The 18,420-nt window shown below is 35.5% G+C and overlaps 1 protein-coding gene across 14 annotated transcripts in view; it reads left to right on the plus strand.

Moving 5' to 3' along the window:
- LOC136837726 (octopamine receptor beta-2R-like) overlaps nucleotides 1–18,420 on the plus strand; it is a 355,532-nt gene that overhangs the window by 186,525 nt on the left and 150,587 nt on the right. For 11 of the 14 annotated variants that reach the window (XM_067102635.1, XM_067102631.1, XM_067102626.1 and 8 more), the window contains one exon: nucleotides 3,983–4,021. The exons of the other annotated variants lie outside the window; for them this stretch is intronic. The gene's annotated coding sequence lies outside the window, so the exon portion shown is untranslated. The remainder of the gene's footprint in view (nucleotides 1–3,982; nucleotides 4,022–18,420) is intronic. 14 annotated transcript variants of the gene reach the window in all.

Genomic DNA, 18,420 nt, shown 5'->3' on the forward strand with positions numbered 1-18,420 from the left:
CGAGTAGAATCAATAGAAATATGCCTTAATAGGGGGTGTAATTTTTTATTTTTTTATTTTTATGAATTGTAGAAGGGTGTTCTTTGGACCACGTTACCTATTTTTAATTGTTATCTTCTCTGTAATTTTTTTTCTAATATTGAACGATCAGGTTAAGTTCATTACCTGTATTGAAGAGAATCGATTAGGGACTTGCGTGCAATAAGTGCTGGGTCATCACAGGCGCTCAGTAAAATATTTCCTGGGTGTGTTGGTGATATATCGCCTGTGGTTGAATGGTGATGATCATTTATTACTTTGGAAGACCCAACGCAAAATACATGATGTTGTTTACATATATGGTTTTCAGAAGTAAAGGATATGCACGCATGTAATGATACGGATAAACTCACAAACACACACTTACTTATATATATATATATATATATATATATATATATATATATATATATATATATATATATATATATATATATATATATATATATATATATATATATATATGTATATATATATACATACATACATTTGTACATACATGCATACATGCTGTATATATGTATACAGTATATATATAATATATATATATATATATATATGTTTGTGTGTGTGTGTTTGCTTATGTGTATGTAGTTTAATATTTAAGCGTATCAAAGGAATTTTCATGGAAGTTACATCATAATGAAATTCAACGAGAGCCCTATTTTTAACTGCAATCAAACGGCACAGCTGTTCCAAACGTCATAGAGACCAAGTGGTGGAGATTGTAGGGATATATCATTTGGCCTCAGCCATAGCATTATTAATAATAATTATTATCATAAGTTTTTTCCCAAAACGTCATGAGATGTAGTTTGTAATGACAGCTAAAGCTTATCTTAGAGGGAAAAGCAAGCATTGAACCCGAGGAATTGAGATGTACTTTCTCCCGAAGAATTGAGATGTACTTTCTCCCGAAGAACTGAGATGTACTTTCTCCCGAAGAAATGAGATGTACTTTTTCCCGAAGAATTGAGATGTACTTTCTCCCGAAGAATTGAGATGTACTTTCTCCCGAAGAATTGAGATGTACTTTCTCCCGAAGAAATGAGATGTACTTTTTCCCGAAGAATTGAGATGTACTTTCTCCCAAAGAACTGAGATGTACTTTCTCCCGAAGAATTGAGATGTACTTTCTCCCGAAGCATTGAGATGTACTTTACTCCCAGGGATATCAATATCAGGTTTTTCCCTGGATGTTCACATCAGATGGAAAGATGGAAAATATGAATCCTACGAATAAAAGGTATAATAAGAAAATAATGCCAGTGGAAAATAGAAAATAGGGCAAGACATATTATTTGTCTTAGGTTTATATTATCCCGATTTTAGTTCTCTTGTAATGTATGACTGTTCCTTCAACAAGCGTGATCCCTTGAAATATTTCTATTTTATTTGAATACAGTCCTTCGCCGAAATTATAATGTGATTCAACTCATTGACAGGTATCCCACCAATATACTATTGGACATTTATGAAATTCCGTAATAACTGCGCTACGTCTGAAATTCGAAATTTCAGCCTTTCAAAAGTGATATCAGCTTCCCCTAAGAGGATTATTCCTAAGCCTGGTCGCTTAATACTAGATGGAACAGTCAGAAAACATGGTAAATATTTTATGAATGTCTCAATGTCTGTGATATATATGAATCGTACAGTTCTGCTGCTACCCGAAGAAGCAGTTTTATTTCTTATCAGGTGGCATGTGAGAGAAAACAATTGAGACTGCCAGCGTAAAAATAAATTACGGAGAATTGCAAATAATGTTAAGAGAGTCAGTGCAAAAAAAAATGAGTTTTAAAAATACAAAAAAATGTGACATCATGCTGTCAGATGTGAGGAAGTGAGAGGTTGCAATTGATGGCTTTTTAATGCAAATTTGTGGTGTACATGTGCAATTTCACAGCTGATCCAATCGATCAAGTAATTAGAGAGCAAAGTGAACCGCAAGATTGATTAGAATAGTGATTATTACGAAACTGAAATGGAGAAGAAGACTAACATGGTTTACCTAAGGTTCTTTGCAGCGTGCCTTCGGCCCCAAGCTGCAACCCCTTTCGTTCCTTTTACTGTACCTCCTTTTATATTCTCTTCCTTCCATCTTACTTTCCACCCTCTCCTAACAATTGATTCATAGTGCAACTGCTTTGAGGTTTTCCTCCTGTTGCACCTTTACAACCTTACTGTCAATTTCCGTTTCAGCTCTGAGTGACCTCATAGGTCCCAGTGTTTGGCCTTTGCCCTAAATTCTATATTCATTTCAATTCAAAGTGTTATGTTTAGTTTTTCCTACGGTGAGATGTGATTTTTTCATTATGTAGAGTTTAACCTAATTAATAATTAATCCTCTGCACTCTAAAATAAAATTAGATTATACCTACTGGCAACTTCCCATGAACGGAAAGAAAAGAATAATGTAACCTTTAGTCATTGACCAGGTGTACAGGCGTTTAATTTATATATAATAGCTTGTATTTCTTCTCGTTTCATGGAAGCCTCATATTACAGAAATTGTTATAAAAACTTCTTATATTTTTCCGAGATTTGCTCTACCTGACCAGTGCAGTGAAGTTTATACGAGATTTTACGTCTGCTAATGTAAAGAGTGGTGTAAGTGTTACATAAAAATAAAATAATATTATTTTATATGTATGTATGTATGTATATGTACAGTATATATAGATATACACACATATATATAAACAAACCATAAAATATATGTATTTGTTATTGTGAGTGTCGATGCAAACACGAACGCATACATACTTTGATATGAAAGCGCGCTCACATACACACAGACACACACACGTAAATGTATACATACATACATATATATACATGTATATATTATATGTGAGTCTTAGAATGATATTTTGTAATGAAAATACATTTGGAATTTAATGTGTAATATAGTCATATATATATATATATATATATATATATATATATATATATATATATATATATATATATATATATATATATATATATATATATATATATAAAATATGTGAGTCTCAAAATAGATATTTTGTAATGAAAATACACTTGGAAATTAATGTATAATACAGTCATACAAACACTAATGCTAGCAGCTCCTCGAAAAAAAAAAACAATACCCAAAGAACTATGAAAGGGAATGTATAATATTAAGAGGAACTGTATCTTTTCTTACGGTTTGTCACAAACTAACAAACAAGCAAAGAAAATGCCTACTACTACCACCACCACCCTTTTGTTCTCGGCCGCTCGGCGTCTTTATTGAAAAAAAAGGGAAGTTTCTTTTTCTTTCAGGGCAGGCCCCTTTAAATCTCGTGAGAAAACAGCATCACTAAATTTCCATGGCCGCGGGGCTTGCCACAACCTTTTCCCTTCGTCAGTCGGCTTGGGTGTAGTTGGAGAAGGTTTGGTCTTCGATAGAGGAAGGAGCTTTAGATCATAGCATTTGATTTGCTTAGATGTATCGGGTATGAATACTGTGTATGAATTCTCGAAGTTATTCTCTTGTTAATTCTAGTTTCTTGTAATGTTTTCAGTGAGATGTAGCGAGATACAGATATGTTATAAAATGACATTTTGATGTTGGTTTGGTAAGAGGGAAAATAATTGCAAGAGAAGACAGCGATGGTGATTTTGTCTGACATTATAGAATAGAATATACAGATATTTTCTGACTTTGTGAACCAGTGCATATTTGATTCGGTGGTTACTACGTATGATTTGAGTCATACGTTCCATTTGTGTGTCATACTGTGTATAGAAATAAGTAACCTTAATGTTACTGTAGCTCATTACAGACATGCTATTCATCGGCTTTCAGCTGTCCAGACCTATTTTAGTCATTATGGCGTAAGGTTTTATTATTAACTTCATGTCCGTAAAGGTAAAGAAATATCTTAGATCTCAAAAGGCACATCATTTTCAGTTTTCTTTTTCTTTTCAGATTTTTCATGAACAACGTCCTTTTTTGTCCCAGTCATTGGTAAGTTAATGTCCTTTTAAATTATAGATGTTGTCTATTGTATGTCGTGAATGTGTCTAACGCTGCTACACATTCCAGTACTTTATTTAGAAATCATTTCAACTTTCATTGCAAGATCACTGGTTCGTCCAAATCATCATGCAGTACCAACGATACCTTTGTATATTACAGTAATGTGGTATTTTAGCTGACACCAAATTAACATATGGTTATGTGGAATGCTCCACAGGAATGGCTTATCAGTAATTGTTTAGAAAAAGGAAATTTGAGCAAATATTTGAAGTGATCTGATCATTATTTTAAGAAAAAAAAAATATTCATTACAAAAACATTCCGGCGGTGAACTCTGTGGTTTTCACTAAGATTAGTATACACAATCGAATGGATGTTTAATAATAAGAATAAGAAAATTGATATCTGTCACTCGAACCACGTGGACGAGAAATTGTAAAAGTAAAGTGATGACTTGACCCAAGAAATTATTATATATATGTATATATACACACATATATATATATATATATATATATATATATATATATGTTATGTTATATATATATATATATATGTGTGTGTGTGTTTTGCAACTCACACCACATTAATCTTCTTGACGTAAATTTCATTTCGCCTTAATTTTCATAATTATTTGTTCTATCTAAAATATTCAAACATACTGCCATTCTTTCATGAATGGGATGAATTATACGACCAACATATCAAACAGGTCTAGCGCAAAGGCATTCCTCCTCTCAGTAGGTCAGATATTACGCAAATATGCAAAAAATATAATTACACGAGGTGGGATGATGTACTTGGGATTACAAAGTCACTTCAGTGAGCTGGGATATGTACGTTAGTTGCTGGAAAGGAAATGTTAGCGGTAATAATGCTAGGAATAAGCAACCATTTTTTTTTTTTCATCAAAGTGCACAGTAGAGAGAGAGAGAGAGAGAGAGAGAGAGAGAGAGAGAGAGAGAGAGAGAGAGATCGGTTTTTTGTCTTAAAGTTTCTGAAAGTCTTATCAAAATTATAATTATACGTTTCAATATAAGATGTGTTCTGTATCTGTAAGCCGTTTTACAGAAAAGTAAATATATGTGTATATATACATGCATATATATATTTGTATTTATAGTATTTATATGTATATTATATGTTTGTAGATGTGTGTATATATATATATATATATATATATATATATATATATATATATATATATATATATATATATATATATATATATTGTGACGAAGTGTCCAGTGTCTGTTCTTCAAATCAAACCTGGTATTTAAGTGCTTGATATTTGATTACCAAACTTACCATTTATTCAGCAATTATAGTTACCTCACAACAGCCAGACACCTGAACCCTCATCACACATACAAAACGACTGATTTCTCTAAAGGCAGCAGTGATCCCTTATAAAACTTATCAATCATGAAAGAAAGCAGATTTCGTTCGTTAAACAGGTGTGAGGTAAAATCTAAGGGTGTCACTCCATTAACATTATAGAAGTTCAAGTATTTCTATTCATTTCATTTCCCTGGTTCGAGCTCACTTCAATTACTTGAAGGAAAACATCTCACTTACCACTCTATCTCTAATTCAAATCAAAATTACTGGTGGGTCAATGAATGAAACTCTGATATAATATTTCAAATACAAAAATTTATTTCTAAATTCAAAGATTATACATGACATTAACAGTCTCAGGGAAATATATTATTACTTGAAAACAAAACAAAATTGGACTAAATCTGAATTAATCATCAGTCAAAATTAAATCAGAAATTAATTTATTAATTAATCAAAAAAATTATTCAAGAAGAATTTAAATTGTTAAGTAACAAAATTTCAATTCCCAAGTGTTAAAAAAATAAGGCAGATAAATCAATCATATAAAATGTGGATACAAAAGACACAGAAATATACTCTGCAAAAGATTAAATATCAAAAAATGTAAAGCAAAAATTTAAGGCAATAGCAAACACACCACATATATGTATGAAAGAAAATTCTTCAAAAGACAAAGCATAAAACATATAACACGAAAAAATATTGAAAGAGGAAGAAAAATATCTTCACGTACCATCACTGTACATATTTTTAGTGCACTAAAAACCAATAATTATGTTACAATACCTTGGTACCAAATTGCTTCGTGTTTTTAATCAGGCGCCGTTACACACACGCTTAATAAAATACACTGTTCAGATAACTCAGACACATTTACTAAGGAATTAAACAGTTAAAGGATATGAGCGACCATCGTCTACCAAAATATCAATTACGTTAAAACAAGAGCGAGAGAGAGAGAGAGAGAGAGAGAGAGAGAGAGAGAGAGAGAGAGAGAGAGAGAGAGAGAGGGAGAGAGAGGGAAATGCATTCCCCTTCAGCTTTGGTCTCAGAGTGTGGACTCCTCTGTATGGGCGTCTATCTACGTGGTAGGATTTTCCACCCAACAGTGTTTTGATCGAGTCCCCTAACGTCTTGTACAGTAATGGAGTCATCCGAGAAGGTGATAGGAATGCATTACTCCAGCAAGTTTTGGATACTGACTAAACAAATTGTGCCCCTACACAACGAACAACGGCTCTCTGTCTTTTCTCTCCCTACATACCACGCAAACGTCCTCTCTCACACCACACAGTGTTTAATCACTGCAACCTTACTCTAACTCTTTTACGGCATATGCGCATCTGAACACAAAATCATACAGTACACAACAATACACAAATACACACGGGGAGATTACTGCATTATGAAAACCACAGCATAAGACTCCTCTCCCCAGAAGATTGGTTATCCCGGGGTTGAATCCAATGATTCACAATGGGATAAGTAATCAGCAACCACGTTGTTCTTACCTGAAATATGCTGTACTTTAATGTTATACGGTTGCAAGCACAAAGACCACCGAGTGAGTCTGTGGTTGTGATTCTTGATCCGCTGTAAAAACGTGAGCGGATTGTGATCAGACAACACTAAAATTTCTTCATTCCTAGGTCTGTTCACATACACTTCAAACTTTTTCAATGCTGTGATTAAGGCTAGAGTTTCTTTTTCTATCGTGGAATACACTTTCTGATGCTTTTTCAGTTTTGAAGACATGAAACATACGGGATGCAAAAGTTCACTTTCATCTTCTTGAAGTAGTACAGCTCCAATTCCACAGTCAGAGGCATCAACTTATATCACAAATTTCTTATTGAAGTCTGGAACCCGAAGTACTGGTCTTGAGGTTAAAATGGCTTTTACCTTCTCAAAGGATTCTTGACATTCTGTAGTCCAAACAAACTTAGTTTTGGGACTAGTTAAGTCTGTTAAGGGGGCTACTACAGCTGAGAAATTCGGGCAGAAACGTCGATAGAATCCTGCCATGCCCAAAAATCTCTGTAGCTGTTTTCTAGTAGTAGGTGGGGTAGCCTTACGGATACCCTCTACATTAGCATCTACTGGAGCGAGAAGGCCTTTCCTAACTTCAAACCCAAGATACTGCCCAGTTGCCCTCCCGAACTCACTCTTCTCTAGGTTGACTGTTAGTCCTGCTTCCCTTAGTTTCTTGAAAACTTTCCTCAGGATCTTCAGATGTTCTTCCCATGTTGTAGAGTAAATGACTATGTCATCCAGATATACACCTACTCCTTCTATGGACCCTAGCAGTTGATCCATCACTCGTTGAAACGTTGCAGGTGCATTCATCAGACCAAATGGCAGAACAGTATACTGATACAGTCCAAAAGGAGTAATAAAAGCTGACAGCAACTTAGCATTCTCATCTAAGGGAATTTGATAGTATCCCTTCAACAAGTCTGTCTTGGAGACAAACTTGGCTTGCCCAACGTTATCAAGTAACTGATCTATAAGAGGCAAGGGGTAATTGTCAGCCACACTGATGGAATTCAGTTTCCTATAATCAGTACACATCCTAAATGAGCCATCCGGTTTCTTCACTAACACACATGGAGAACTGTAGTGACTTGAACTGGGTTCTGCTAATCCATGCTGTAACAAATATTCAACTTCTTTCTTCAAAACATCTCGATGATAAGGTGATAGGCGATAAGCTCTCTGCTTGAATGGTCTGCCATCTTCTTGGATCTTGATCTCATGCTTGATCAGATCAGTACACCTAGGTACATCTGCAAACAGTTCTGTGAAGCTTCTAATCACTTCACACAACTCATCACCTTGCTCAGCACTCAGATGTTTCAGTTTATCCTCCAAATTTTCCAAAATTGAAGAATTATTCATCTTGCTTTCAGCTCCCAATTCATATTCATCGTCGTCTTCTGTAGTTGAAGTTGTCTGGGTTATTGACACAGTTTCTGTTTTGGTTTCTGAGAAGTAAGGTTTTAAGAGGTTTACATGTATCTTCCTTTTTCGTTTTCGTCTTTCTGGTGTTTCAATTACATAAGTTCTGTCACTTAATCTCTCAATTATCTTGTAAGGACCTTGAAACTTGTTGGAAAGGGGAAATCTCTTGACAGGTAAAAACACTAACACTTGTTGACCAACACTAAAACTTCTTAACTTAGTCTTCTTATCATATCTCCTTTTCATTTTCTCTTAACTCAGTTTCAGATTTTCTAAAGAGAATTTTCTAATCTCTTCCAATCTTTTCCTCAAGTTCTTTACATACTCTCCTTGGATTTCCACTTGATTTTCTTCCAAGAATTTTCAACGGTCCTCTCACTTCTCTACCAAAAATCATCTCGTTAGGCGAACAACCCATGCTTTCTTGATAAGCATTCCTAATTTCAAATAACATCAATTGTACACCAACATCCCAGTCTCTGCCTGACTCAGAACAATACTTAGTCAGCATACTTTTCAGTGTCTGGTGAAACCTTTCCAAGGCTCCTTGAGTCTCTGGGTGATATGCAGTGGACAACTGTTGTTTCACTCCTAACAAGTTCATCACATCCTGAAACAGTTTGGAAGTAAAATTGGTTCCTCTATCACTTTGTACAATTTCAGGTATCCCAAACTTTGAGAAAAACTCCACTAGTCTTTCAGCAACTATCTTAGCAGATATGTTTCTAACAGGGATTGCCTCAGGATATCTTGTCACAGGACACATCAAAGTTAACAGATACTCATGACCCTTCTTCGTCTTCGGCAGTGGTCCAACCATATCTATAATCACCTTGCTAAAGGGTTCTCCTCTAACTTCTATAGGTTGTAGGGGGGCTTTCTGAATAGTTTCATTTGACTTTCCAGCTATCTGGCAGGTATGACATTCCCGACAGAACTTGCTAACATCTTTGTGAAGTCCAGGCCAGAAAAAATATTTCATGGTCTTCTCCACAGTCTTCCTGATTCCCATATGTCCAGACTCATGAGCTACTCCTACTACTTGCTTCCTCAATGGACATGAGATCAAAATTTGATGATATTCGCCCCATTCAGCATCTCCTGGTATATCTGCAGGTCTATGCTTCCTCATCAGCAAACCTTCCTTCAGATAATAACAGGTAGGAATTTGTTGCATCTCTTCTTGATCAACAACTCTGAAAAACAACTCAGCTAAGGATACATCCTTCTTCTGCAGGTCCATTAGCTTTTCTCTGGTCACCTGACCAACTTCAAGGGTTGAGCTCTCAGTATCTGCTAACTCAGCTACTGTAGTTTCACTTTTACCTTCAGGAACATCTTGACTACTCAGAGTCTCTTCAGGGACGACAGCTTCTTCTTGGGAAACCTCTTCTTGGTCAACATTAGGGGAAACATCATTTCCCTGGAACAACTCTTCCAAGCTCAAAGATCCTTCTTGAGTGGGTAAATCCTCAGTCTCTTCAATTACAGGCATAGTACTCTTCATACTCCTAGTAGTCACACAGCTAGGAAACAGGTGGGGGTTATTCTTCTCCAAATCTACCGTGGGACTAATCCTCAATGGTTTATCTGTCACTATAGGACAAGGAACAAATGGCACACTACCAACTTCATTCCCTAACAGAACATGTACACTTTCAACAGCCAGTGAGTCCTTTACAGCAAAATCAACATCTCCTGTCACTAATTCACATGACAGGTGTAAGCGGCATATAGGAGTTACCTCTTCTCCTCCTATTCCCTTCAAAATAACAGAATCTCCTGTAAGATTCTCCTCCAACTGTGGGTGAGCACCACGGACTACCACACTATGGTTGCTCCCTATATCATGTAACATCTTGACTGGTACCTGCACACTTCCTCCTGGAGTATTCAGCATACCCTCGTAGATATATGGCTTAAAAGCCTCCACACTGCTCAGCCACTCACTGTTTGAAGTTACATTTCCACTGGTAGCTAAACATTCAGCTTGTTTAGTCTCAGTCTTCACTGGAGCTTGACTCCTCCCCACATTGTTCTTTGTAGTCTGTTTCACCTGGTCACTTCTTACTACTTTACCAACTGGTTTGGACTGCCAATGTGTCTGATGACACTCCCGACATAAGTGTCCCACTCTCCCACACTTGTAGCAGACAACATTAGGCTTCTGTAATTGCCTTGCAACATTATTATATGAGGATTTTACATTAGCTTGCTGAGGGATATTACCCTGCATTGACTTGGTATTGCCACTTGTAGGATTCCCATTAAATCTGCTCCTGAGATTTGGATGAGACCTAAAGCCTGTGCGTTGATTCTAGTACTTGACATTATAGTTCCTTCTGCTGCTGATAATATTGAAGTCTTCGCTAAGTGTAGCAGCTTTGTCAAGTTTATTCACCTCTCTCTCTCTCAAATAGGCTCTTATGTGTTCAGGAATTCCCCTAAGATATTGTTCAAGAACAAATAATTCTTCAAGATCTTCAAATGTTTTAACTTTAGCAGCCTCCAACCATCGTTTAAAGCATCTTCTCACTTTGTAGGCATAATCCAAGAAAGTTATCTGGTCATCCTTTCTCAAAGATCTGAATCTTTCATTATAATATTCAGCACATTGTGTTTAAGTACCTTGTACTCTTTACACTGCTCAGCTGATAAGGCTAAATAGACACTTCTTCCTTTACTAATGAGAACACTGTGTAACAAGACTGACCATTTATCCTCTGGCCATCCCATTCTGGCAGCCACTTTTTCAACGTGATCAAAAAACTCATCTGGAGCTTCTTCTGTAAACTTTGGAATTAACTTCTGCACTCTTACTACATCAAATACAGGGTCTGAATCACCTTGAGTAGGATTAGATGGTGTTATGGGCAATTCAGCTGTAGCTTTCAACCTTTCCATCTCTCTCTTGTGTCTAGCTATTTCTCTTTCTTCTTCTGCTATTTTTCTTAATTCTTCAGCAGCTTTCTCTTCTTCTCTTTCTTTTCTTTCTCGTTTTTCTCTGTCTTCTCTTTCTCTTTCTGCCTGCATTTTCTCTCTTTCAGCCTGCATTCTCTCTCTTTCAGCCTGCATCTTCAGCTTAATCAAATTTGCTTGTGCTTCTAGACGTCTAAGCTCTGCTTCTGCATCACTTTTCTCTTTCTTTTGCCTATGTTTATCTATAAGTTCTGCCTCAGCTGCGTTCAACAATTCTTGTGCTTCTCCTAATTCGTCATCTATTTTACCAGAGTCCATCAATGCTTGGATTGCAATGAATTTTATTTGTGCCTTTATCATGTTGGCAGACACCTGACCATCTTATGCTACTGCTATCTCACTCCACTGTCCTTTAGTCAGTGATTTCAGATAACTCTTGGATGGAGGGGTTTGCTAAAAACTCCTGAACGTCGAATAGAGCCATTTTTTCAATTACTCAATTAACAATTCAATATGACAGCAATTCAACACAATAAAATGCAAAAAACAATTATATGGTCACTCTCCTCATAAAATTAAACAACTATATGGTCACTCTCCTAATAAAATATGTCCCTAACACCACCAGTATACACCAGAGTGATATTTGTGATCTGTTTTCCCAGGGTCCTGGGCACCATTTATATATGGGGGAAAATGTCCAGTGTCTGTTCTTCAAATCAAACCTGGTATCTAAGTGCTTGATATTTGATTACCAAACTTACCATTTATTCAGCAGTTATAGTTACCTCACAACAGCCAGACACCTGAACCCTCATCACACATACAAAACGACTGATTTCTCTAAAGGCAGCAGTGATCCCTTATAAAACTTATCAATCATGAAAGAAAGCAGATTACGTTCGTTAAACAGGTGTGAGGTAAAATCTAAGGGCGTCACTCTATTAACATTATAGAAGTTCAGGTATTTCTATTTATTTCATTTTCCTGGTTCGAGCTCACTTCAATTACTTGAAGGAAAACATCTCACTTACCACTCTATCTCTAATTCAAATCAAAATTACTGGTGGGTCAATGAATGAAACTCTGATATAATATTTCAAATACAAAAATTTATTTCTAAATTCAAAGATTATACATGACATTAACAGTCTCAGGGAAATTTATTATTACTTGAAAACAAAACAAAATTGGACCAAGTCTGAATTAATCATCAGTCAAAATTAAATCAGAAATTAATTTATTAATTAATCAAAAAAATTATTCAAGAAGAATTTAAATTGTTAAGTAACAAAATTTCAGTTCCCAAGTGTTAAACAAAATAAGGCAAATAAATCAATCATATAAAATGTGGATACAAAAGACACAGAAATATACTCTGCAAAAGATTAAATATCAAAAAATGTAAAGCAAAAATTTAAGGCAATAGCAAACACACCACATATATGTATGAAAGAAAATTCTTCAAAAGACAAAGCATAAAACATATAACACGAAAAAATATTGAAAAAGGAAGAAAAATATCTTCACGTACCATCACTGTACATATTTTTAGTGCACTAAAAACCAATAATTATGTTACAATACCTTGGTACCAAATTGCTTCGCGTTTTTAATCAGGCGCCGTTACACACACACTTAATAAAATACACTGTTCAGATAACTCAGACACATTTACTAAGGAAGTAAACAGTTAAAGGATATGAGCGACCATCGTCTACCAAAGTATCAATTACGTTAAAACAAGAGAGAGAGAGAGAGAGAGAGAGAGAGAGAGAGGGAAACGCATTCCCCTTCAGCTTTGGTCTCAGAGTGTGGACTCCTCTGTATGGGCGTCTATCTACGTGGTAGGATTTTCCACCCAACAGTGTTTTGATCGAGTCCCCTAACGTCTTGTACACTAATGGAGTCATCCGAGAAGGTGATAGGAATGCATTACTCCAGCAGGTTTTGGATACTGACTAAACAAATTGTGCCCCTACACAACGAACAACGGCTCCCTGTCCTTTCTCTCTCTACATACCACGCAAATGTCCTCTCTCACACCACACAGCGTTTAATCACTGCAACCTTACGCTAACTCTTTTATGGCATATGCACATCTGAACACAAAATCATACAGTACACAACAATACACAAATACACACGGGGAGATTACTGCATTATGAAAACCACAGCATAAGAATATATATATATATATATATATATATATATATATATATATATATATATATATATATATATATATATATATATATATATATATACACACACACACACACACACACACATCTAGAAACAAATAATATATATATATAAATATATATAGATAAATTATATATATATATATGCATGTATATATTCACATATATTTACTTTTCTGTAAATATATATATATATATATATATATATATATATATATATATATATATATATATATATATTTGTATTTATATGTATGTCAGTGATGTATCCTATTACGTTTCTCGTATGATATGACATACGGTAGAGGTTCAGAATGGTACCTTTATGGAGATGAATTGTAAGTCTTTGTGATTTCTCTGCTGCCATTAGAAAGCAGCAATTTTAAATAATATTGATATAGAGTGTTATAATCTAAAATGAACTTCGTGTGTGCACCACAGCCAAATCTATTTTCTTGTGTTAAACCTCCATTTACTAGAATGACGTCGTGATTCATTTCAGTGTATAATATCATGTTATCTGAGAATTTGTCTCAATTGAAAACAGGTAAAAAGTGCGCCGAAGTTTCTTCGGCGCAATCGAGTTTTCTGTACAGCTGCTACAGCGTATAATCAAGGCCACCGAAAATAGATCTATCTTTCGGTGGTCTCGGTATAATGCTGTATGAGCCGCGACCCATGAACCTTTAGCCACGGCCCGGTGGTGGCATATCCTGTGTCGTTGCCAGAAGCACGATTATGGCTAACTTTAACCTTAAATAAAATAAAAACTACTGAGGCTAGAGGGCTGCAATTTGGTATGTTTGATGATTGGAGGGTTGATGATCAACATACCAATTTGCAGCCCTCTAACCTCAGTAGTTTCTAAGATCTGAGGGCGGACAGAAAAAGTGCGAACAGAAAAAAGTGCGGACGGACAGACAAAGCCGGCACAATAGTTTCCTTTTACAGAAAACTAAAAAATGATATAGTTTTAAAATAATAGAGCATTTTATTAATGGGTAACCCAAGCATCAACATTTAATTAAAAATGAAAATTACGATGTCGACAACTGTATATTATTCCAGCTTAGAAAATCTGTGAAATAAATATTGAAGTAAATTATTGAACTGAGGTGTTCTTGTTCCGCTTGCCTGTTTCCAAGACAACCCTTTTAAAGTAGATGAATACTGTTCTCCTTGCAGTTTGCAAATATCGTTCGGGGGAGAATAACGCTTGAATGTACAGTACCACTAGAAGTCTTGGTCGTTAGTCGTTACTCACCACTTAGAGATAAGGTATTGTACGAGGTAGCGAGCGGGGTATATTTTTCTTACGCTATTTGAAATGAAAATGCGACTTCTTCTCCCCATATTCTCGAAGGAAGTTTGTACACAAAACTAAAAACAGCAAAGAATTGCCGAACCTTATTTTTTATTACTTTTTTCAAGGAAGACATTATAACTTTCTGATTCTTTCTTTATGTAAACCTTCAGCTGAAAACCCTTTTGGACAGAGTCAACAGACTACAAACCCAAGAGGGGCTCCGATGGGAAATCAGTCTGCAGAGAGAAGCGGGTTATAGGAATGGTTGATAAACAGACTACCTATAAAAAGTGATATAGTCAAATCCTTACTCGACATGTCATATAACATAGGCTTATTTGGCTTTTATTATCTTAAAAATATCCGCGTTGTGGATTCACAGATAGACGATCTTTCCATTTTTATTGATTTGGACTTGAAACTTGACCACCGAGAACGAATTATTGGCCCGAATGTCAAGAATTCACTGATTGACGCGATCACCTTCATTGCCATGTTTTAATTAAGTTTATAGTAATCCTTTGTAAAACATAAATGCGACCATGCACCGTCTGATCTGTTCAGTATCTCTGAAAACACCCGAGTTCTTCATTTGCCCTTCAAGAGAAGAGAAGCCTCATTGTGAATGTTCCCTTTTTTTTATTTTACCTGATCGCTTGCCTTCAGAGAATCACCTCCGTAGAGACTAATACCCTGATTAAAACATGTATAAAAGGTTAATTGACTTACCCGTGGAAAACATTCCCATCGTTCCTGCTATACATCTTCTGAGTCCCATATTCTTGCTTTAAATAATCTGAGTCCCATTATTCCTGCTTTAAATCTTTTGACTCCCATCATTCCTGCTTTAAATCTTCTGAGTCCCATCATTCCTGCTGTAAATCTTCTGAATCCCATCATTCTTCCATAAATCTTCTGAGTCCCATCATTCCTGCTTTAAATCTTCTGAGTCCCATTATTCCTGCTTTAAATCTTTGAGTCCCATCATTCCTGCTTGAAACCTTCTGAGTCCCATCATTCCTGCTTTAAATCTTCTGAGTCCCATCATTCCTGCTTTAAATCTCCTGAGTCCTATCATTCCTGCTTTAAATCTTCTGAGTCCCATCATTCCTGCTTTAAATCTTCTGAGTGGTATGATTTGTTTACCAAAGACCGTGTGCCATACTGTTCACTAAGTTAGTCAAATTATTACTGTCGGTGATGTTAGAGTCATTAAGAGAGAATATTAAATCCAGTAATGGGACACTGATTTTTTAATCTATTGTATTAGCATAGATGATGAAAACAGCACTTCTGAAGCAATAAGCCTCAGTCTGATAATACTTCAAAAATTGAGTTTTCATCCGTAAAGGCTTAATTACACTTATGCCTATGCTAGTACAAATGAGGTGTTCCATGATGCTCTGTCTGCGTCATGTCATTTGAATAGTCCATAATAAAGTTGTTAAGTATATTAATTCACTATTATTACGGCTGCACATTAATCGTATATATGAATGGTGGGATGAGTTAAGCAGAAGAGTAAAAGAAGTAAAGTCTAACGAGTGGAAAGAAAGGTAAATGCAAGCCAGGTGGAAAATGATTGATTTGTGCAAGTGAAGGAAGGTTAATCAGAAATATTTGGGTAATGTAACGGAGCCAGTAAATGGCTCATGCGTGAATTTTATTACAAAAAAGATCTCGAAAAGATTATAATTTTCACTCTATACGTATTGTAACGCGGTATCAAGCACGACAGTAAACTGGGCGCAGCTATTTTTATTACCCTATACTTGCCTTTTAATTGATCAGATTTATATTTTAAAGAATATATAAGGAATAGAAGCAAAATGTTACAAGTACTGGCATTGATAATTTCGGTAAAAAAATTATATGTTGCAGTTTGAAATATAATAACCATTAAATAATGAAGAGTACAGCGTAAATTTAATTTTCATGGAATCTCGAAATGGACTTAACGGTCACTTACAACTTTTAAACGTTGAGTAGAATTATTTTGCAATACTTCCAGTTAACAGTGAAATCCTTTCCAAAGAGATATGGAGTCGGCCACTGTCTCTGAATTACAGAATGGTGTGGGAGTGTACCACCGCATGTGAAATCATTTCCATTTGAAGTCCAACCAGGGAGATATAAGCCTTAGTGTAAAACCTTGGAACGATTATCGCCTTCATCCAGCGCTTTTACTCTCTCTCTCTCTCTCTCTCTCTCTCTCTCTCTCTCTCTCTCTCTCTCTCTCTCTCTCTCTCTCTCTCTCTCTCTCTCGAACTGTAATCCTCCAGCATCATCCCGAACAGAGAGGATGAATTTCATATTCATGATTCGCAAACATAGCTCCAGAGCGATGGTGGTGTCTCACTGTCTCAAAAGACCGCGGCGGCGTATCAAACACAATCTCCAAATACTGGCGGATTATTGAATACAAATATGTCGCCTTTGGCATCAAAGTCGGTACGTATAGGATGTTCAGACTCGAGAGACAAAAGTCGCGCCCTGTTTTTTAAGGGGGAGCAACTTCAGATATCAATCTCCTCACCTTGTCTGCTTCTTCTTCTTCTTCTTCTTCCTCTTTCTCCTCTTTTCTCCTCCTCTTCCTCCTCCTTCTCTGCCTCGTTTATGCAGTTGGCAGAGAGGCAACTTGGTTCCTTTCGTGTCTTGTCAGTTTGTGAGTTGAAAGATCATAGCCTACATTTTACTCTATATTTTTCTGCACACTGTACCCTCTTTATTCAGTTTTCAATTTGAATGTAAAAATAAAGGCAGCAAAATTTACTACGACTCTGCTGAAGACGTGAGATAACGAGAAAGTCTTCATCAGTTCACGTTAAGATTTGCACATTTAATTAGTCGAGGCTGCAAACAAACAAGTATTATCATTAAAAACAAAACCGAAAGAAATGTGCAAGCAAAGCAGCCATTGCCAAAACACTACAGATGAATGATTGCTTCTTTCCCAAATGCAAATTGAACAACAACTTTTTCAAACCCCTTTTACGATAATAGAAACTAATCAGAATCTCTTTGCAAAAGAGTTTTGATATTCAGTGAGATAGAGTTGTTCATGTTCCCCCGCGTCTTTATCACGTGCTTGTTTCATTTATTATGTCCGTTGAAACTGAAGCCTTGTGGGAAAATGGCGGTCGCTAGAAGAAGATGCTGTAACGAAGTATTTGGCAGAGTGACAGGTGCACAGGGCCTAAAGCCTCCTTTTTCTTGCGAGGATAATTGCTGTGTGGGTGAGACTCCTGCCTCATCATGATGATGATGATATGAATTCAAGGTGGTATTTGCAGACGCGTACGGATATGTATATATATATATATATATATATATATATATATATATATATATATATATATATATATATATATATATGTGTGTGTGTGTGTGTGTGTGTGTATGTATGTATGTATATGTATATATATAAATTAATATATACTATATATATATATATGTATATATACATATATATATATATATATATATATATATATATATATATATATATATAAACATTAAGCTACGAATGTCGTTTAATATCCAATTCGCCCTACCTCGGAAGTAATATATGTATATATATATGTGTGTGTATGTATGTATATACATATATATATATATATATATATATATATATATACACACACATGTATATA

This window comes from Macrobrachium rosenbergii, chromosome 59 (genome assembly GCF_040412425.1).
Source record: "Macrobrachium rosenbergii isolate ZJJX-2024 chromosome 59, ASM4041242v1, whole genome shotgun sequence".
NCBI lineage: Eukaryota > Metazoa > Arthropoda > Malacostraca > Decapoda > Palaemonidae > Macrobrachium > Macrobrachium rosenbergii.